Here is a 23,507-nt window from a genome sequence, read left to right as displayed (position 1 = left end):
TGGAAGATGCTATCTCAAATCTTAGAAGCTCAGGGAAAGCAAAAGAGAAATAAAGGATTAAGTATATTGGTGGACTGTGTTGGACTGTTAATGGGGGGATCCATTCTCCTAATCTTCCCTGGAGCAGTCATTACTCTAGACCAGAGGTTCTCAACTTTTCCTTCACCGTGGACCCCCTTTAAATAACTTTTGTGGCCACAGACCACCAGGACTTAATTAAAAGATTTAAAGCACTAGACTGAATCAAAAATTTCCTTCAGTTTTCTCATGAAGGGTCTTCAAATTTGGAGAGAAGGGGAAATAAGTTTATCTGTTAATGCACACACTCCTATTATAATATTTTAATTGCAATGATGCCATATGAGTTTAAAATAATAGCATCAACACTCTTCTTGCTCAAATGGCCCATTTTATGGCATTTTAACACGCTAATTCCAAATTTGATGCCAATTTTTACATTAAAATTTGATTAAACACTTCCAAGAGCTGTCAGCAACAGCAAACTCTCATTTCACACGAGCCACACATCATTTTTGGAGAGATCATACTGTTGTTTTGGAGCAATCTCTGATTCCACCCTGCTATTCAACTCCAACATCACAGGATCTCCTTTTGGCTAGGAGATATCATCCCAAGGTGGTGAACAAAGTTCTGGTCTTGTTACAGAAACTCCGACAGCAGCAAGGCACTGCACTTCAGCCTGACATGGCCTGACATAGCCCTGGTATGACCACATTGCACAGGCTGGAGTGGGATGTTCAGTGTTTCAGTCCTTTCTTCACCCTGGCTCAGCATCTAAAGGTTCTCTGAGGCTCTGGGGTAGATGACAAGGCTGACTATTCCTCTGAAGCTACCCTGCCATGGCCCTAGCAGGGCACAGAGCTTCCTAAAGGTATCGCTTACATATATGGAGCCAATGCTAAAAGGAATCACACAGTCAAAAACTACCTGCATTCTGCTATAAAAGCACGCTGCTCCCTTCAACTTTTTCTTCATGTTTGGTATGCTTTGCATTTAAAACTAAATGCATTAGACCCAGGCACTTTGCAGTGCATCCTACAGACACCACAGGAGGCAGAGAATAAACTCTGTGTTGGAAATGGTAGTCGCATCTTTTTCTAGAAAATTAGAAGAGACTGTGCAATGAGAATGATATCTGAATCTGTATCCGGGAGACTACATTTGAAACAGTGGCACCAACAAGGTGATTCTCAGACAACCTCGTTGCTCTATAGGTGTGATTACTTTGGTAGTTCTTCTCCTAGATGCCCATTCCTTGTCTTGCAGGGTCTGAACATGCAAACTATTCTACACCTTCCTGCCTATACTGTACCAAATGTGTAATGGATGAGCATGATATAATTTCAAGGCAGAAATAACTTCTTCAGGAAATATGGGCCAATCACTTTCCAAAATTTTTATGTGACTACGTTTATTATTTTGATTAGTATTATGTTTTATTATTTTGAGGATTTTTGAATGGTCTCCTGTGACATTACCTTACACACTCATTCAGAAGATTAACTTGCTTGAGTTGCAGCAAGCATTTCTTATGTGCAACTAGTTTCTTTTTACCTTGCCAAATATTTTTCAGCTACTGAAACTCTGCTTCTCAAATTAAATTGCCCTTCTTTTCTCTGCCAGGACAGGAAAATATAACATATACCTAGTATTCATTAGTTTTTAAATAAATGGAATAATAATAGGCACCAGCAAAGAACCCATCAGCAAAACAAACAACAGTTCTTGCACTCTATCAATGGAGATAAATTGGAATTTTTCCACACTAAATCTTCATGAAAACCACCAATTTACATCTCTGGACTGCTCTCTCCTGCCACTGGTCTGTAACATAATCTTTCCTATAGGAAATTTAAAGACCTTCCATATTAAAATCTGACCTTTTTATTTGTAATACAGAAAAAAAAAAAAAAAAAGCACGATATCCTTGCAGTTCATTCTCTGCAGTACTAATGAATCCCATGCCACTGTAATTCATGGACAAAGGCGATAGACATCTTCAATGATCTGGCCATATTTATGCTGTTTCTCCTTAAAATTCCTCTTTCTCTCCATAGGGATTTGAACTTCAATAGTCATGTGATATCATGAGAGCACAAATCCATGATTACTACATCAGCCTGAACTTCATTCACGTGAGAGAGAGTGAGAGTTACTGTTTTGAAGTTTGCTCTCTGTTATGCAAAATGGAACACCTGAATGGGGAAAGGTGGGGGACAACTGCCATTTTAAACATGTCATAATGCAAGGACATTGCAAAGTCTCTGAGGTTGGGCATTTCTCACTCAAGAGAAGCCTGCATTCAAATGACATTGCCACTGCGTTTCCTCAGTCATGTTTCTCTCCTTGAGAAGCCACATAGTGAGCTAGCTCAAGGAACTGGTCTGGCAAAAAAAACACCTTTCTGTATACCTTTCAAAAAGTTATTATTTTATCCAGCAACTTGCACTTCAGTCAGCTTAACATGAAAGTGAATTACAGCCTGATCACAGTTCTGACATGTCCAGGTTCTCCATTTTTCCTTAGGCTTAATTTGAGTTACCACATTTACTCTGCTCTCCTTTCAGAAGGAGATGATCACTCTGTCCCTGGTTTAGTTTTGCTTTGTGCCTCAGACGTATCCTTTAACCTACAGTGCCAACACCCACACAAGCATGACAACACTGAAACCCGCCTGTGTGCTTTGCTGGATCAGGCAAATGTGTATTCCCATGGGATGTGAGGGAACAGGCCAGTATGGATCATGCTCAGATCAACATACCCTGGACATCCATCTTCCTTGGATCCCTTCCTCTAACCTACGAAAGAAATATTGATTTTCAGCATGACTCATTGCCAAGTTTTTACCTCACTGTTTGCCACTGATGAAGGTTTGAGTTACTGTTTTCCTCTCTCCACAGCAAGAAAACCAGATTATCTCCTTCAGAGCTGAGTTCATCAGAGGCTGGCGCAGGGGGCTGCTGCGCCCCAGTGAGTAGCCACTCCATAGCACCAGGATGTTGAGGTTTGTGAAACTGGAGCAGGAATCCACTGCATTTATGCAAGCAGCAAACCAGGGAAAACAGAGCCACAGGAGGAAGTTTTCCAAGTCCAGGCACATCATAGTGCTGTTTGCATGGAGAGCCCAGATTCACCTCTGCATTGCAGGTCACTTTGCTTTTATGGGTGCAACCTCAGCACAGTTATTCAGGGCCTAGAAAAGTAAAGGGTCCCCCCCTGGCCACAACCTGGCAGCCTGCAACTTTGATCACATAGGAGGGGGAAAAAAAAAAAATATTACCAAAAGTGAATTAACAAAACCCCAGCTTGTAAGCAACATTAGGCTTGATGGCAATGTGGAATGTTTTCTGAGGAGCTCGGAGAAATTGAAGAGAAGAGAAGCAGGTACTTGACAGTGTGAAAAAGTATATAAACTTGCTGTCAAAGGAGAAAAGACTGTTAAGATAGAAGAAAGAAGCCAAGCTCAGTGTTAAGGATGGCTGAACAAGTGTTTGAAGCCAATCGCAATTTGGAAAGGTAGCCAGGAGTTGCGAGGCAGGCAAAAAATCAGAGAAGGCCAAAGAAAGGAGAGAAATACTCTGGAAGCAACCCACGAGCAGAAGAATTATGTAGTAAGAGAGCACATCTTAATGGCAATATTTCACGTGCTCTCATTTGTGAAGCTTTCTGGCCTCTAGACATGAATGACCAAAAGTACGAAGAGTGCCTGTCTCCAGGTTAAACTCTTGCCATATGCCATTGATGCTGAGTGAGAGGAGTCAGCCCATGCCACCAATGGGAATATGTGTGCCTGCACACCCCAGGGCACTGCAGGCACCCAGCCTCATCTCCCCTCCCCAAGCAGTTCAGGCTGCTCTCACCCCAGGGACTGGGGGAATCTACCCAGGACCATTACAACCTGCAAACGTTGGTATTTCTCCCTTTTGCCGCAGTACTTGATGCATAGCCCCTATGCAGAAGTACTGGGGTCATACAGCCTTCCTCCGAGAGGGCAGAGAAGGCAGGCACAGACTGCAGCTGCACCAAGTTGCTGGGGGATTTTATAGCCCAGGCCTTGCGCTCCTAAATGTAAGTTTCTGTTGCTGCATTAAAGAGAATTAATTAAACATGAAAGGCAGACACCACACCCTCCTGGCCTCAGCCAGGCCAGGATCTCACCTCCCAGCTATATGGTGAAATGTACCCAGGCTGTCTGGGTTGAGTTAAAAATCGGTATATGAGAGTTTCTTTGAAAACTATTACAAAGCCCTGTGTTCTTTCTCACTGCTTGGTTTGATGAAGGCGGTGACACATCCTACCAAAGTGCCCAGGCTGTACAAGGAGATATTTAGCTTCCTGTTCTCTCTAATGCAATCTCAAATTGTCCATCTCAGCATACTAGGATGAAATAGGTGGGAAAGAAAGCAAGAGGAGCAGGCTCTGCCTCCTCCCAAATCCCCGAAATGGAGCAGTTTCTCAGAAGGGGAAATAGTTTTCTGTAAGGAATGGACATGGCTGTGCCATGAGACAGTGTAAGAGAGCTGAGGATTGCAGTGGGTGCCAAATCCTCCTTTATCCACCCAGACAGCCTGGACAAGGCTTTGATTTCTCAGCAAGAGCTGGCTGTGTTTTTAAAGCTGCCGGTTGTGCTCCTGTACTCCCCGCGGTGCTTAAATAGAGCAACTGGGCACTGTCTGCACAGAGATTATGAGCAAAACCCACCTTCTGCCTGGGGTGCGTACACACAGAGCGGGTCTGATCAGGAGCCAGCTGGGAGAGGAGAAGGGAAATGCCACCAGAGCTGGCTGTGCCTGGGGAAGGGACGTGATGTGACCAGGGAGGGACATGCTCAGGGTGTCTGTGGGAGTGACAAGCCATAAGCTACTAAGCCAGGGGAGAAAGAATTGTAAGTGTGGCTCAGATCGGTCCCCAAAAACAGCCCTGGCACAAAATAAAATGTACCCAGAGCTTCCTGCTTGGCTGCTATTTGCTCATTTCTCTCCATCCAATTAGAGAGGTTTAATCCCACCAGTTTAACATCCTCATTGATTTATGGTGGCTGGAAGGACCCACGTCCTCTCACCAATTTAACTGCTGATCATCGTTTGGTAGCTTGCCCCAAATAAACTCCTGTTTGCACTGCATGCCTCAGCCCTGGACCACTGGCAGCTCACTCGGGTGTTACTCCCATTCAGTCATGGGTTTCAATGGCATCTGCACTGGCATCAAACAGGCATAACAAAGTGGTGGATCTGTTATTCCTTACCATGTTCTTGGGTTGCAGAGTGAGTGCCGGCCTAAAGCTGCCCTTTACAGGGCAGACCCTCTGCACTTCATGGAGCTGGATCCAACCTCATTTTAGCAGCCTCAGTGCGCTTCTGCCTCTTCTCTCCCAACTTTCTCCAGCTCATCTTGCTTTTGGAAATCTCCTTAACAGAATGCTGAGCAGAACTGTAGTGTCTTTAAAAAAAAAAAAAAAAAAAGAAGGCAGGCTGGGGAAGGAGAAAATAAAACTGACCCTTTCCAAGCATAGCTTAAACCTGCTTGCCATCAGACCCTGACAGTGCTCATGTCACATCTGCTTGAATTCCCTCTACAAGTTACTCTAGTCAGAGGAAAATAAAAGTGACAAGCAGTGCTGACATGTGCATGGTCTGAAGAGGGCAGGGGCAAAGTCCTCTGTGAAGTTTTAAAAATAGATGTGCTGCAAATGGTACAGAAAGGTAGACTAAGAGTTTCTTTCCCCCACATACAGTTTCTATAGGCACTTTGAATGCTGGCAGCATCACCACATGATTTACGGTATGTATTTAACTAAGATGGCAAGGCACACTGCTAGGTGACTGTCAAAATGCAAGGATTTCATGGTTTGGAATCGTTATCTAATCCGCTTCTCCAACATAGCAAAAAAAACCCCATACAGTTTTTGCCTTAACCACTTACACAGTTTCCTGACATATTTGCAGTAGAAAAATTAACACATCATCAGTTACTTCAGATCAATTTGATGTATGACAGATTAAGAACTGGAAACACAGTGGGGATGTGTTAGTGTTTGGCTGGTCATTTTCCCTTTCAAATCATCCTTCTAAGCTTCCTAGAAACTACTATAATACACACAAGTCTCTCTCCTTAAAATAGTAGGACAATACTGTGCACAATATCGCAAACTCTTTAACCAATCAAGAACACAATTATCAACCAATTTATGTGTTTTGTCTGCAATTTTCCTCAGCAGCAGCTTCAGTGAAAGCTATTACAGTCTTGGCTCGGTTAGAAAGTTCAGATTTGCCAAGACAGTTGCAATTAAATGAACGTTGTTCCTATTGCCTCTAAAGTTGCTAAAAAGAAATTAAATACTCAGCTCTGCCTACCAAGAAAAAGACATTCACAATTATAAGGAGATAATACTCAATCCATTTAAATAATTTTTTATCACAGGTTAGTAGAAGTCTGTACAAGGCCTATTAAATTTCTTCTTTGCATTAAGACAGAGACAACTGTTGTGATAGGGATTCAACAGCATTATATTTAGATACTTATTTTGCAGTGAAAATACATATGTGGAAAATGGACAATACACCAGTTACCAAGCACTCAACTAATGCATACTAAAAATGAGAAATACACCCAAGAAATTTACTTTAAAAATACACACTGGACTCAGTAATTGTTGACAGTCACCAGTGGATTATACTTTGCTTTGAATGTCTTTTGTAACCTTTTCTAGGCTACAAAATAAGAGCTAGTTTGCTGAGAAACTCCAACTAGCACATGCATTGTGAAGACCAAGATTTTTCCTGGGACTTTGGTAGTCCTGCAGCAATTTACCCATCACCCATCACTGATGTTGGCTTACCTGCACACCACAGCCAGCACCAGGTCCAGGTTTGTTTTAACAGGTCTTTGATGTTTATATTACTTCTGTAAAGCAGTGGACATAGTAGGCTTGATCCCTACCCACAAGTCCAGGGTGTCAGTGAGGTTGTCCTGATTTACTTAGGAAGAGATGCCTCTTACTTTGATGCACCACACAGTCCCAGAAGAAACAAAGGAAGTTCACTTACCTGCCTCATGTTAAAAAGGAATCACATCTTGGGGTGCTGGAGAATAGCAGGTGACATCTAGAAGAGGAAATGCATTATTTCTATTATTAGTGTGCAGAAAAATTATTTCTGTAGATCTTTGCAGGATATGTACAAAGACACTCGAGATGTGTTTGAACTAAGTGTAATAAAAAGCCCCCCCACCCCCAATAAAAATTGAAATGACAATTTCAACAGAATATTCAGAGGAATGCAATTATCACAAGGGAGGTTAAAAAAAAAAAAAAAAAAAAAAAAAAAAAAAAAAAAAAAGAGAGAGAGAGAAAGAGAATTAGTAGTCTCCAAATTCTGTTGTAATAGGACAGGGATTCCTTTCAACTCTGGAAACTTCAAACATCAGCTGGGAACAAAGCAGATGAATGTAGTGACCACAACCCAGTCATTTTCTATTTATAGGATGAAACACTTGACATTTTTCTTGCTCAGAGCCATTTACTGTCCAGAAGAAATGGCAGCATTGCACACCACCATAGTACCGTAATGAATCTGGAAAATAGTTACCCAATGTTTGGCTGAACAAACGCTATTTATTTTACATAAGCACTAACAACAGAAACCCTTTCTAGCAACAATTCCTAGCTGAAATGCCTTCAACATCATGTTTTTTCCTACCTACATCTGACTCTTGCTTTGCACTGTTCCTTGATAAACTTGTTACTCACAGGCATTTTAATAACCAATGTTACTGAACATACTTTGCCTAAAATTGTGGCAATAAATTCCCAGTTTAATCTATTATGCAGTTTATTTTTGCTGCAGGAACATACATCCCTTTTATGTATATATCTCTCCCAAGTCACACTTTTATAAATTTCCCTTTCTCTCCTTCACTTCTTCAGAGAAGCTTAACCACCCACGTGTTGTATTTTTCCTGCAGGAGCACCAGTCTGCTGCTTGTTCAGTTGTGATTGATTCAATCTAAGCAGAGACCTTTTTGTTATAAGGAGATTTTCAGTCCCTCCAAAACTAAGCCTGCAGCACAGGGTACAGTATCTCTCTCTCACCACATTACCACCTGCACTGTTCCCCTCCGGTCGTCATAAAAAAGAATACCCTTTGTATGAAGGCATCAGGTGGGTGGGTTTGCATGTTTTTTTTTTTCCCACTAAAGGCACTTTCTAACCCCTCCATCAAAGAGTCCTTTTATTCCCTATCATGGTTTGAGCTCAGAGGACAACTGAGCACCACCATGCAGCTGCTCACTCTCCCCTTCCCTCCCAGTGCTGGGAAGGACATGTAAAGCAAAAGTCTCAGGAATCGAGATAAAGATAGGGAGAGATGATTCACCCATTATGGTCATGGGCAAAGGACAGACTTGTTAGGGGAAGCAAAACCAAAGAACATAGCTTTAATGTGAACACTAATAACAACACCACTTAACAGACAGAGTAGGACAGTGAGAAACATTGCTGCATCTTAAAAACACCTTCCCCCCACCCCTATCTTCTTCCTGGGCTCATCTTTGCTCCCAATATCTGTACCTCCTTTCCCTCCAAGTGGCACAGGGGGCAGGGAATGGGGACTGCAGTCAGCCCTGTCACCTCTTCCACCACAGGGTGGTGGGGAACTTCTGGCATTCTTTCCCTGCTACAGCACAGTTCCCCCATCACAGGAGACAGTCCTCCACAAACTTTCTCTGACATGAGTCCCTTCCATAAGCTGCAGCATTTCCCAAGGCTGCTCTGGTGTGGGTCACCCCCCCATGTTGCAATCCTCTCAGCACCGAACCTCAACAGCAGGGGTTTCTTCCCACAGAGTCCCAGCCTCCTTTGGGCGCAGTCACCTGCACCAGTGTGGGGTCCTCCACAGGTTGCAGGTTGGCATCTGCCCCACCATGGACCTCCATGGTGTCAGGGGGGCAGCTCTGCCCTCTCACCATGGGCTACAGGGGGGCTCTTCACTGGTGCACCTGCCCCCTTCTCCTCCATTCTTCTGCTGACCTCGGTGTTCGCACAGATGGTCTTCTCACAACTTTCCCTCGTAACTCCAACTCCTCCTCTCAGGTTCCCCTTCTTAAATACATTACCACAGAGGTGCAGCCACCATCGCTAATTGGCTCGACCTTGGCTGAGGTGTGTCTGACTTGGAGCCAGGGGAGCTTTGAGAAGCTTCTCACATGGGCCACTGCTGTAGCCCCCTCCCCTGCTACCAAAAACCCTACCGCTCACTCAAACCCAGGACAGTCCAAAGCAGGACCTGCTTCTCACTTACTTTTTCTGCCCTTGTAGAGCAGCCAGGCATTTTCCAGCACTTATATTTTTCAGCTAAAAGGTCCTGAGGAGTGATCAACACACAGTGAGGTAAACAACCTCTCCTCTAGGATCTCCACCTCTGCATTTCTCTTGAGTAATATTTGTAATGATGCAGTGGCAAAGTTCCTCATACAGATGTGATTTTGCTGCTAGGGTACATGAGACTAAGCATGTTCTTGGTAATGCAACCTGTTAGTCTTAAATCATCTAGAATAAATAGATGTGTTTGCCCTCTCTGGAACATACATGCAAATAAAGCTCCAGGGGGAAAAAAAAAAAAAAAAAAAGCATCCAAGCATCCTTTGTGCAGATGCTTGAGGGGGAAGGGAGCATCTTTATTGCCTGGGATTGCTCCATGTGTACGGAAGGCCAGAGGAAGCCCCTTTCAAAACCACTGCATTGCTGCTGCCCTAAGTGACAAGCAAGCCAGGGTGACAATGGAGGAAGGCGCTTCATCTGGGGAATCAGGAGGCATTTTCTCAACCTCTTGCTCTCTGCTTTCCCTTTTCCTCTGGAAGGAATAATGGGGAGAGCAGAGGCCCAGGGCACAGAAAGTGCTCCCTGCTCAGGTGATGTTCCCAAACCCGTGGATATTTTCTCTGGTATCGGGAAAACTACTACAACTGCTAGATAAGTCAATGCATTAAGTTTTACTCTGATTATCAATGGCTGTTAACACTGCATATCCAAAAATTGTAGGGTTTTTTTTTGAAGGATACTGTAATCCAGTAAACCTTTCCTGTGTGGTTTGGTGGTCATAAAAAGTACTTTGCTACCAACCCTGCCTGCCCTATGTGGAGCAGAGACAGAGCACAGGTGGCGGCTGTGAGACCTTACTCGTCCTGCCTGTCCACCTCCATGGGGACACCTCTGGCTTCAACAGGAGTATTTCAGCTACAGGTTCCATTTAATAGTGGCAGACACAAAACTGAAAGTTGAAGCTGAGGGGTGCCCTTCCCTATAAAATCCTGTATAGGAGAGAGACAGATTTCTAGTTTGCATGATATGAGATTGTTCTTCAGAGCTCCCAGGGGGGTCAGGGGCTCTGCAGGACCTGTTTACATGTGCCTTTTTGTTTACACGTGCCTTTTTGTTTACACGTGCCTTTTTTGGAGATGATGTGCTTGCTGACCACACAGCATACCTACAGATGCCTGTCTTAAACGCTCCTTTATGCTATGTTTCACATCTATATCATTGTAGAGAGAGGAAACATCACAGGAAAAAGCTATAGGTGGGAGACAGAAAGGTTGTATTATTTAGCACTGAAGCAGACCTCAGAAGCCTATCAGATCCTGACTGGCCACATGGAAATACGGTTTTGCTTGTAGCGGCATTATCTAATGACCAAGTAGATAACTATTACCTACCTACTTAGCATTGTAAGACTGTGTGGTCTAATATCTATGATCTTGATTTTATAATTGTGAGCAATAACATGTAGTTATTTCTTATATAATGAACTATTACCACAGAATAAAATGCAACACTGAGAACTACGGGCACAGAATGGTATCAGAGGTTCCAGGGTCACAAACAGCTCATTAATGGTCCATTACTGGACATCAGAGAAATGCAGCCTTGGGAGTTGGGTATAACCAGCTCAGGGCGTAACAAAGAGAGCAAAGACCATGTATCCAACATACATAAAACCCACCACAGACAGTAAATTTGGATGCGATGTACACATCCACAGACGAATGAAGAAAGGGAAAGGGGAAAGTGCATTAATGAACATATAAAATCCCCCAACACAACAATCCTAAAGTGAGAACAAAAAAACATCATAAAGAACATATTCCTCCAGAGGAAGGACCTGGCGTGCTGAGATCTCACCACACATCTCCTCTCCAGATTGAAACTGTCGATGCTGACATCCAGAGAGGCAGTGGGAAGATGCACATAACACCAAAGAGAAGAGCAGAAAGCTGGCGTATATATCATTTTAACAAATCTTTCCATTACTGGGTGCAGCAAATTTGGAACAATTACCTGTTTTTTTCAGATGGGGAAAACAGATGCATGAAGCATTTTAAAATACTTGCTTGAAGTTGCAGGGAAAAGCCAGTTGCAGTGCAGTCAGGATATGTTTCTTACATGCAACTTTTTTCCACACCAGTCCGCCAAAGTTTTGAATTCTCTCTGTTCCTAATAGATTAAATTTTTCAACCTTTCTTCCTCCAAACTTCTCCTGTCAATGTGAATTCCATGGGAGACCAAATAATGACTCAGATTTGGATGTGAGAGGATCCTTCTGCACTGGCTCACGTGGAAACCCCAAATCCAAATAGCCCATCTGCAAGCAAATTCAGATTTAGGTCAGATGACTGAAACAAGTCTCCCATTACAGTGTGCTTGAAAATGTTTCTGTCACCTTGCTTCAAGGGCAACCAGCGTGAAAAGCAATGACTAGGAGTGAAGTAAATGAGCTATGAAGCAGCAGGGACAGTAAATGATGCTCACTATAAAAGCACTCCAACACAAAGGTAGTGTGACGCAGCAGATGCAGATGTCCCTCTACATTTTTAACTGACTGTTAACCTGTTTAGCTCTAATCACAGCTTCAGTCTTGGAGGACTTGCAGTTCCTGGCATCCCCTGATCTGTCACGGACCCACATAAACCACTACGTTGAAGTCATTAGAAGTTGGCAGATGCTTCTGCCAACATGTTCCACACCAGTGTCCACACTTTGGGCTGATCTAACAGCACAGCAGTGCACAGTTGGGCAGGGGGTGTTGAGAGGAAGCCTTCCTGTGTACCTTCTCAAGGGCTGCACACAGTAACCATTGGGGCACAAGCTATTTGCTCTTCTTCCCCTGACAGTAAATGGTGGCTCTGAAAGGTCAGAGAAAATCTCAAACTATGTCCTAGTTTGCCCATACAGCAATCTTACAGCTGGAGGAGATGCGGGCAGTGCTCATTGTCTGTCCAGTGGAAGATGCTGCACCCAACAGAGCACCTTCCTTTGGCCCTCCCAGCACCAGGCTGTTTAGGGACTAGGGGTGTCTGGAGGTGGGATGATTTTTGGCCCCATATCTGGAAGTTTTGACTTAGGTTGATATTTTCTGGATCACAGAGCATCCTCAAATACATCACACTGTTATGTGTGTATGTGAAACACATTGTTGTCATTGTCTCAGCTTTTGCACAGGGTAGATCCTGTTCCTTCTGGAGAAGGAATTTAGTGACTAGGGTCAGAATTGGCCTTTTGGGGATCATGCTTTCTGTCGCACAAGCGTGGGCTTTTTTACAAAAGAGTGTGCCCAACAGCTCTGTTGCACTGGGAATGGAGGGACACTAAAAGTCTCACGATGCAAAGGCAGCAAGATGTAATAATCTGCCTCTCATGCTCAAAGCTCACTGTTTAGAGGGGCCATTCAAGTCCTTACTTGAGAGGAACTAGGAAGAAGAGCTCAGTGTGCGATTTCTATGGAAACTTTTTATTTAGCCCCAGTGGACCCAAGTCTGTTCTAAACCCTAGAACCTAAAAGTTTGGCTGTATCGGGGCAGACACCAATTTTTTTTTTTTTATTTTTTTTTTTTTTTTTGAGTGGACACAACATCTTCCATCTGTGCTAGAGCCTTATATCTTAGCATTAGCAACATAATTTCTCATATTATTTTTCTTAAATGAAAGACATGATTTGTGCTGTCCTGTGCAAAGGAGAAAGAAGAGCTGATCTGGCCTAAAGAAGTCTGTATACTTCCGTAAAGTCCCCCTCCACCATCATGTGAAGGGATTTATTTAGATGTTGGCAACCACAAGCACAAATTAAGTAGGGGTGGCTGGTGTCTCTCCCCAGACTGTGCAGAATTACTCTTTTACTTTTCCATCTTTCCCCCTAACTCCTCTTCAGAGTATTCCCCATTCCTGCAGATTGATCTGTCCATGGAAAAAAATAACTCCCCCACTGTTTTTTCCCTGATTCACGTTCACAGCAGTATAGAGAGCTCAATTAAAAATGCCACTGTTCTCTGCCCACCCTGGCTTCTCACACCAGCAATGTGATTTGAGACACCTTGTGAAAGCTAAAATCTTGTCAGAAAAAACTTCTGCCTAAGTCTAGCAGTCTCAGTGTGGCTAAACATCTAGAAGCCTGAACACTAATCCAGGCCCTGGTAGTCAACAAAGTTATACCACAGACATATCACAGCACATGTGCAACATTTCTCGTACATCTTCCAGTAAGTACTTCTCATAATATCTGGGATGTGCTGCCTGTTCTGCTTGGAAGAAAAATGACTGCATATCAAATTAGATAGCAGACTAGGATTGAGAAAGCTAACCAAAGGGTTTGGGTAGAAAAAGTGTTGTTTTGCAGTAGCTTTTTCCTACATTATATTTCAAATCAGTTTTTACTTTAAGATAAATAGAAAACATAATTTCCCATTTTGCCAATGTGGGTTTTCAAGAATGACAGATTCATTGTTTTAAGCGCTGACAAATGAAGCTGCTTCACTTAAACCTTGTGATTTTTAGCAAAACTTGCAAAATCTAAATATTCATGCTGCTTTGAACTTCAAATGTAATATTTACTTCCTAAAAAAGCAGAAGAGCAAGTGGCCCTGGCCCAGCCAGAGCTCTGACAAGCCCAGGGTCCTGTCTGACTGTGACTGCAAGTGAATGCCTGAGAAAGGCTACAAGGGGTGAGCAAACATCTGGTGAGGAGCTCTAGTTGCCAAAGGAGCTCAAGCCAGCTGTGTAAAAGGACCAATGATTAGTTTTAAATATTTGTTTTCTAAAGGGTAATAAAGAAGAGGGAGATATCAAACATGCTATTGTAACACAACAGAGGGTGCAGATTCATCATCGTGGGAGAAATAACAATGTTACTTGGAAAATATACTGGCACCCGATACAGCTAGCAGATGCTTTAAAATTAAGCCTAGACTTAGGTTCAATTAGAGTTATGACATCTTTATAGTTTTCTTGCAAAATAAATATGTTTACATATATGTTTCCAGCCAATATTAAGTGCCCTTCTTTACCAGGACCATTTTATGATTAAAGAAATCATCCCTCTATTCCTCTAAACCGGTATCGCCCTGTCATGCTACAGAGCCCTGAAGACTCTGAGTCTCAGCTGAGGTAAGACTGAATGGGACTCTCACAGGCTTGAAATGGCAGGTGTTGCAAACTGACAGAGATGCTTATCCAAGTCTCCTGACTTGGATTTCATGTCATTTTTTCCCTCTTGCTGTCTCTCAGGTCCGTAATCCTCTCACTTTCAATGGTTATGGATGTGCAGTATGTTAGAGTTGATTAGAGAAACTAGCCCCATCTATAGAAAGATTTCTTTCCATTACAGCTCCAAAAGCACCACATGGTATCAGAGTACAAGGTTCCAGTGCTTCACAGGGCTGGTTCTCGTGCAGATATCACAGTGTCCAAACCTCCCTTCCATCTCCCCCTTGTTATTTCAGTGGGAATAACAGGAAAGCAGAAAGAAGCCCTCTTTCATCAGTACAAATATCCCCCATTCCCATAATGTGCATCATTCAGGATCTCCTGGCATTGTACAGGACAAATGGATTTTGGTTATTTAACAACATTTGCTGCCGAAAGTTGCATTTTTGGGTTGCAATGGCAGAAAAAAGAATGAAACATTGCTTTGCATTTCTAATTTCTGCAATTTAATGGAAATGTTGCATAACTTCACATTCTAAAACTAGCTGTGGAAAACCTGAAATTATATTCCTGTTAAGTGAAATGCTCCAAATTGCATTTTCTACCTGGAAGCTTTAATGAAGGAATAATAAAAGCACTGTTCACAGACAACCACCCTGAAATCTCACATTAATATAAACTTACACAAAGTGAGTGGTTGAGAATATTGAAACTCCCACTAGGACACAGAATAGTAAGGCCATACATTTTGGGAAAAAGCAGCACAGTAAAGACTGACCCGTTCACATAATTCCTCTTTTCAAGTTTATTCTAATAATTCCTAGAATTAAAAAGATGTGAAAAGTCTTTATTCAAACGTGGGATAAAAAGCCAAAACCATTTCTGAAGCTGACTCTCCTCAGATGGGCAAATTAGAAGTTTTGAAATGTTCAGTCTTTAAAGATGGATGTTTCCACTTCTTTTTGTATCATGGACTTATACCTCCCCACAGACTTGATAGAGTTCTTCAGTAATGACTGCATACAAAATGCTGAAAAAATCCTTGGATAAAGTCATCAAGTAAAAACTGTCCTCAGATAATTACTATAATTCTCTTCAGAAAAATGTAATTACTTTTTAGAAAATTAAATTTCAACTCACGAATTTATATAAAATATCATAATTTGTTCCAACCTAAATTTCCACACTTCATAACAAAACGTGATAGGCTGATAAATATATGTCAGTTTAGACAAAATTTTAATGTGGCAAAAAGTGAACACTAGGAATATACTTAATTTGCTTAATTATTTATATTTAGAACATGTATTTTACCTATGTAAGGATTTTTTTTTATTTTTCTGACCCCACTGAGATCTGACCACCTTTAATAATCTAATACTTTAAGAAAAGAATAATCTCAGTTCTTTTAGGTAACAGTGAAGTCAGAGTGGATGACTGACCCTATAAACTTTGGGTTGTTTTTCACATTGCTTAAGAAGTGGACAATTGTGAGGCTTTTCCTGGTCCTGAAAGGGCTGTTTCCTCTCCAGATACTTCCCTAATGATCTGTGAACATAAATCAACTGGGACTCACAGCAATACTGCTGAAGAGCAGATCTTTTTCTTATGACTTGGCAAGTCTGGCTTAAACACCAGATGGATCAAAAATAATAATAATTGGAAGAAAAGCAGTATCTTCTTCCACTGATCCTTCCACAATCTTTTTTCTGTCTCACACACACCTACACTTTTCCAGTCACACACTGAATGCTGCTCTCGGTAGGGCTCTGGAGCACCAAGTGCTTCCCGTGAAATGTACCCAGTAATTTGCTCTGTCGTGATCTTTCCTTCACCAGCTGTAGGTAAAAGAGGGTGGTTTTGTTTCGCTAGGTTACACGGAGCTGCTAACCTCTCCATTTAGTTTCTAAGTGTAACGGGTACAACGCATGAGATGGGCTGCAAACGGGTGGTGGAAACCCTTATGGTACTGGGAACGTGGACTAGTTCTGCTGTGCCAGGCTCGTTGTCCCTACATCCACTGTCTAGGTCCTCCGGCAAAGTCACACTCGCTTGGGCCTGGAGGGGCAAAACTACTCTAATTGTGTCTGTCTTAAATAGCAAATCCTTTTCCAACCTGTCTATTTTTATAAATGTCACATTTATAAATGTGGCTGTATGGTTGACCTTTTCCTTTCCTCAGTTTTCTATTTGACTTGGCATGGAGAGAAATGAAGTCCAGGATTTGGGGGACGGTGATGCAGTAGCTCTGGGATGACATATGCTGGGGAAATGCAGTGCAGCCACTCTTTTCATGCTCCTGATTATAGGGCTGGATTGCAAGTATGTTTGACAGAACAATACAAGTGGATGTCACAATCAAATGCTGAGAGAAACTGATGCAAACTGGCACATTAAATTGTTAAGTATCCTTTATAAAAGCTCACAGATCAGCTTATTGCAAGACCAGCCTGCTGACTAACAGAAATTGATCAAAACAGTGATTAAACACCCACAAACAAAACAAGCCATGGTCTTTTTTTTTCCTTAATGGAAAATCTCTTTAAACATCTATAGGCTCAAGTGTCACTTGACTGTTTTCCACAAGGATTTAAACTGATGGAGCTGCTCAAAACCTGTGAGCCACTGTATAGAGAACATATTGTGGCTACATCTCCTGAGAGTCCTCCAGCATGCCCATAACCAAAAGAGAGAATCCTTTCATGGCATTAGTTTAAGGAGAGCACGTCCAGTTTCAGAAAGCATCTGCAGTGAACAGAGTTAGGCTGCAGACACCCAAAAGTCCCAACTGGATGGGCTCTCTGGGGCAGTAGATGGGCGTGTGGGTACATAGCTGGTGTTGATTTTGTGGACTGACGACGTTGGTACCTGGCTGGTCTGTGTGCTGGCTGCCCCACTGAGGCTATAAAGGAGGTGATTACAGGAAAGCAGCAGGGTTACTGCCCTTTCAGCCCACTGAAGGCCATTTCCCCTGCAGTTAAAGAGCAGGAGTAGAGCAGACTTTTTTTTTATTGCTTGATCTCAGAGATAATAAACATACAGGCTAGCCAATTCAATACTTTTAAGTGCTTTGTGTTTTTTTTAATTTAACACAAACGACTCTTAAGTTCCTCTTCATCCCTACTACAGCAACAATCTGTTCTCAGCACTGCATGAAATATGCCTTTTCTCAGGCTGTGCTAAAACAGTTTAAAAATCATCCCTGTTTAGGTAGTGATTTTGAACAATACCATTCTGATATTTCCCTTGAGGATCAAGATAAACACACTTTCTAATGATTCTCCTAAGAAACTTCAAGTAAGCTATTCCATAGTGAGCATGTCTGCTTATCAAGTAGTCTTGTGGGTTTTGTGCAGGAAATCAAGACACACAGAAACTCTCTTTTTAATTGGGTCTGTGCAATAAAAGTTGCAATGTTGGGATCTCGGACCATTCTTTCTATGCTTTCAGGCTCCACCACCACATACTGAAAGGTGATCCCTGTTTCCAAATTCTTGTTATCATTTTCAAAGATATCACCTTAATTTTGTTTTCCAAACCAGAGGGTACCATGAGAATAACAGCTTGTTAGACTTTCATAGTGGCCCACAGTGTGACAGATTAGAGGAACAAAGACATTCAAAAGCTTTTTTTCTTAAAAGTCGATCTTCTAAGTTTACCACATTCTGAGGTCTTCTTTCCCTAAGGTGCTGACGGGACTTAAATGTTGATTTCCAATGCCCCTGGATGCCTGCCCAAAGCCCTGGGCTGTTCGTACACCAGCAGTTCTGCAAATCAAGTATTTTACTTCCTTTGCCCTGATGTCAAGTGCCTGAAAACAAACAGTTTATTTCTGGGAAGAACAGCGTGTTTTGCTGGATATGGAGCCACACATTTTTTTCCACTTTCATTTCAGTGAAACCCTCTCATTTGCATCCAAGTTTCAGTCGGGTTTGATCCAGGTGGAATTTCCTGCTGGGTTTTTTTTTTTTTCATCTTTTAATAAAGTAACCCCCCACATAGCCACCTGCTCTCTTGGTATTTGGGCACCTTTTAGTCTCTTCTACCTCTTTTCCTTTCCTTGGAGCCTGCAACCAGCCACAAAGCTGCCAGAACAAGGCTGCTCTTAGATGCTAAAGAAGAGAGAAATGCCTTTTGTTTATATTAAAAGGCTGTCCTGTCGAAAAAGGGCTTTTCTAAAATAGCTGCTTTTCTAAACACTTGCTCCAAACTAAAGGGAAAACTCCGGTGTCCGAGTTTTCTTTGCATTCACTGCAGCTAAGAAAGGCGAGGGCAGCCCCTGGCAGCCTTTGCAGCCTTCACAGCCAGCTCCAAGCCAGCACAGCGCAGCCAGAGACAGCCCAGATGCCCCAGCAGTCCCGGGGCTCCTGCCCAGCGGGTTACTGGGGCTGCCCCTGCTGCGGGAATGCAGGAGGCTCAGCTCTCCCACTGACTGCAAAAAAATGGAGGGGTATGCAAGAGACTTCCAAGACCAGCCCTCTTACCCACAATGTTACAGGAGTGGCAAATCCTTCTTGCTGGAATATTTGCAAACACTCTCCTTTAGGTACACGAAACATAAACAAGCACAAGAGTAACCTTTTGGGTTGCATAAGGCTGAAACCAAGCCAAACATCAAAATTGCAACATACATTTTTATGAAGAGGTTTAAGATCACCCCGTATTTAGGTTTTCAAAATCCAAACTGCGTTTTTGTTGTTTGAAAATAGCCACACACAAATAATTCATAACTTGTCAAAAAAGAGGCATGAAAGGTAAAACTGTTATCAGTATGCCACCATTCCCGTTACAACCCAACCACCAATCTGTCAGTCATCTGAACTCAGTCCTCATCAACCAGCCCTGAAGTCTGGCAGACAGAGATTGAGCTTAATGTTTAGTACAGGCAGGTACAGGACTCAGGCTGTAATGCCTGTTGTTCAAATGTCTTGACAATTTCCTCTAAAATTAGGTTTAAAAAAAAAAAGTGGTAAATTTCAACCATTCTGGCTAAAATTTTGAAGACAGATTGCCTGCAGAAAAGTAGGGAAGGTTTTAGCTGAAATTTCTCATCCATTCCCCTGAGAGATACTAGCGGAAAATACTTTGGTTTGACTGTTACACTCAGAGTTTTAGTATTTCTTTCTTTAGAGTAATGAAATGGTGAGAGAGAAGGTGTGGTGCGCTCCTCTGTAAATGCTTTGTGCTATTGTTTTCCAATGAAAATGGATAGATAATCGATTTTGCCATGATAAGTATTTTTGGTTGCTTGCTCTTTCTGGATATCATAACTTATACATATTTATATTACAAATGGGCATATCAGAGAAAATGAGGACCTCGCAGAGGCTCTCAGAGGGAAGGCAGTAAAAATACATCCTTGCATTAGCAGGCCTGATGGGTGTCTTCTGTGACGCTTCCTGATTGTGCAATCCCATTTTATAATAAAATACAATGTCATGCAGTTTATTAACAGATCTGAGAAGAAGAGCATATCCTGTAATTACAGTTCAGGCTCTGTGAATACATTACTTGCCTTTCCTGACAGCCCAGAGCTCTTCTCATATTTTAATGCAAAACTTTTATGCTGCTGGCCAGTGACACATTGTCTTACCCTAAGAAAAGGAGGTATGAAATGGTTTAGCTGTCTGTGAGCACCCACATAATTACTGTTAATCCAAAGGACAATTTCAACCACATCTCAGGGAAGAAGAGATGCCTCAAAGACTCTGAAAACATGCGGATGGGTGGATGGCAGAGGGGCAGGGGAGCACATCCATCAAACGAAGGGGAGCCATCCTACACACGGCCAGCACAGCCCACTGCCCCGGCAATCCTTGCACAACTCCGCCGAGACATGCAGGGGAAAACACGGGAGGCAAAAATCCAAATCTGTAGGAAAGCAGGCTTCCTTGGATCTGTTACCAACAGAACAGCTTAAATTGCTGCAGGGTAATCATCATGCTGCTGTAAACGAAATGAATCAAAAGGGCATGCAAAGCTTTCTGAAGCCTTTGAGTCTTACAGCTGTTTAAATCTAAGTGAATCACTCCTCTTTTCCTTAAGTTATCTATTTCGATATGGTCTTATCCCCGGGCTTCAGTGAGAGCTGGCTACTCTTTAGCTAGCAGCCATAGACTATATATTTCTTTTTTACTTTCTCTCTGTTAGGTAGATGTCATCCCAGGAAAAATATACATGGACCTTAGAGGATTGAAAACTGTCCAGCAGAAATACAGCATTTGCAAAACATGCTAGCTGAAGGAAGAAAATAAAAACATAATAAATTTCCAAGTCCTTGCTTTCTTTTCCCCCTGAGATGCTAGTAATGAAAAAATCCTTTCTAGGAGAGGTAAGAGCTTGAGAAAATTAACAAGAACTGAGGGGCAGCATAAGAGGTAGTGAAAAAATTTCTCCTTTTCTCAAGAATGCATAAAAAGCAAGTCAGAAAAGATGAAGTTAAGAGATCTAGAACGGAAAACCCCTGCTTACAGCTACCCACCAAAGACAGGACTGCTCAGTGTTATCCCAGTGTACACCCTCCTGCTCTCATTTGGCTCCAGGGCTGGAGGTGTACAGAAAAATGTTAAGTCAGGACCCACATTATGCCTGCTTTTAGGAACTAGGGGACCATGAGTCTGTAGGGTCACTGGCTCCAGCCTTCTGCAAATGTCGGTAACCCCAGACAGAGTGTTCAGTGTAGCCAGTCCGGTAGCACTCCCAGGCACCACCATCCACTCCCACACATCTCTGCAGCACATCCTCACAGATTGATAACTAATTTAAGTATAAAAAAAAACCAGCTTAAAAAGGCAGTGTAGGGTGGCGGGATTTTTTTTTTTTTTTTTTCTCAGCTTCATCTAGCCAGCTATGTCAAAGCATATCATCTCTGAAACCCCAGTGCACTGTGCTCTGTAACTCACCTTTACCTTCAAGACCAGTGACAGAGGACATTTCCTGCTTGCTCTGTATGGAAAATTCATACCACAGGTCTGGATTAGGTGCAAATCAACATCCTGGAGTAGATAAAATGTAAACATGTTTCCATTTTTGTTATACTATGTTGTCCTTGCAGCCTAAAACAAAAAAATCATCAGAAAATTAACTTCTGGAAGTGTGATCAACATGTCCCCTCCCTTGCTGTACTGTTATTTTGGTGTCACTGAACTTTCCTAAACCAGAGAAACAGTCAAATGATTGAAGAAATAATTCAGAGGTTGTTTCAGGATCGGGATATGCGCTCTGTTGCAGATTATTCCACATCAGGTGCAGATTAGTAATCTGTGCCATCCCAAATTGCAGCATTACTTTTGAGAGAGGTGATGAATTTTTAAATTATCATTTGGATTAAACTGATGTAAGGAACCTCTTTTGCTCAAGTACTGGAACATTAGGTTTTAATATTTCTGGGGAGGACAAAGTGAATTTTCTTTTGCTAGACATTTACAACAATGAAGAAGTTGAAAATAATGAATTGATGAAATATCTCTATGTTTTTGGTGGGGTTGTGTTTTATTTTATTTTTTCAATATTGTCCTTTCTGTTTCTACTGTGAATCTGCCCCTTTGAAAAGTTAAGAAACTGCATCTGCATCTCTGTTGAAAATATTTTGGGGTTTGGTTGTTTTTTGTTTTTGTTTTTTGTTTTTGTTTGTTTGTTTGTTTGTTTTGTTTTGTTTTGTTTTTTCTTTCTGTACCTGAAGTGGAAATAGCTTTAGGAAAATGTGAAGAAAAGTCAGGAGAGATCTCAGAAGATTGGCATGTATTTCATCCCATATATGTAAGAAGATTGGCAAAGTAGATGAGATGCAATTACACTGCAACTTTGCTAGCTGAGCTGGTGAAGGAACTGTTGTCTTTAACTCACGCAGTACAACAAGCATTGCCTGCTCCGGTCACAACATCGTGGGATCCTGGGAAGTAGGAAAGGACCACCAGAGGTCATCGAGTCCAACCTCCTGCTCAAAGCAGGGTCAACCATGGGATCACACCAGGCAGCTCAGGGCTTTAGCTGGTCAGGTCCTGAAAACCTCCAGGAATGGAGATGGCATGACCTCTCTGGATAACCTACTCCAACGTTGGGGTGGCAATTTCTGCTACTGCAGGTCTTGGGTCAGTCGCCTGCAGCTCCTCCTCAGCTGTTCCCCACCTCATTACCCAGGAAGCAGGGTGGGGTGGGGGTGTCCTGCTTCTGACTCACCATTTCTTGGCAGGCCACCTTCAGTCCAGCAGTAAACAATTTCTGGGGCCTGCCCTGGATATCTGCTAACAGAAGGCAGGAGCTAGTAACCTGACCAAATCCCTACCATTCTTAGCCACTCTTTCCTAGTGAGGGCCAAAAACAGGTCTGTCATAGGAGAGAGAGATTTACCTTGTTTCCCCCAGATAACTCAAATTCCAGGTCTGATGTTACAATAGGTGTTCGTTATTCTTCCTCATCTGTGTCTCCTACTTTGAGGTACTGTTCCTAATTTCTCAGTTCATATTTAACAGACTTGCCAGGATTGAATTCACAGTTAAATCCACATTGAATTCACAGTTAAATCCACATTGAATTCACAGTTAAATCCGTCCTTGCTACAAATAAAAAGTACATCCAAGCAGCCTGGTGGGTGGGAAGGTGGGTCTTAACTACATAAAATCTCTGCCCTTGTGGTGCCAGGTGAGCTGAGAAAGAGCTGGGGCCCCTCCCCTCCCCTCTCCTCTCCTCTCCCTGAGCTGTGGTCTTTCCCACGATACCTGTGGGGTAGCAGAGCTCCTTCCCTGTAATGATAAGCCCACTGCTATGACATGGCCATACTCTGAAATCCGTGCCTACAAGCAAAGCCTTACTGGCTCATGAGAGGTTTTGGTGACTTTCCCCACTGCTGGTCCTTTGGGTCTTGCACGCTGAGCATGAGACCCAAGATTTCTCCCATCCCCTGCTATGACTCAGTTAACAACATGTATTTATTCTGTGCTGAGGCAAGTGCTCCGCTGCCCTGAAGCCCAGCTGGATGGCAGCTGCCAGTCATCCCGACAGAAGAAGAGCCCTCCCACAG

Source organism: Athene cunicularia, assembly GCF_003259725.1.
Source record: "Athene cunicularia isolate RWA chromosome 2 unlocalized genomic scaffold, athCun1 chr2_part1, whole genome shotgun sequence".
NCBI lineage: Eukaryota > Metazoa > Chordata > Aves > Strigiformes > Strigidae > Athene > Athene cunicularia.
This window is presented reverse-complemented; position numbering follows the sequence as displayed.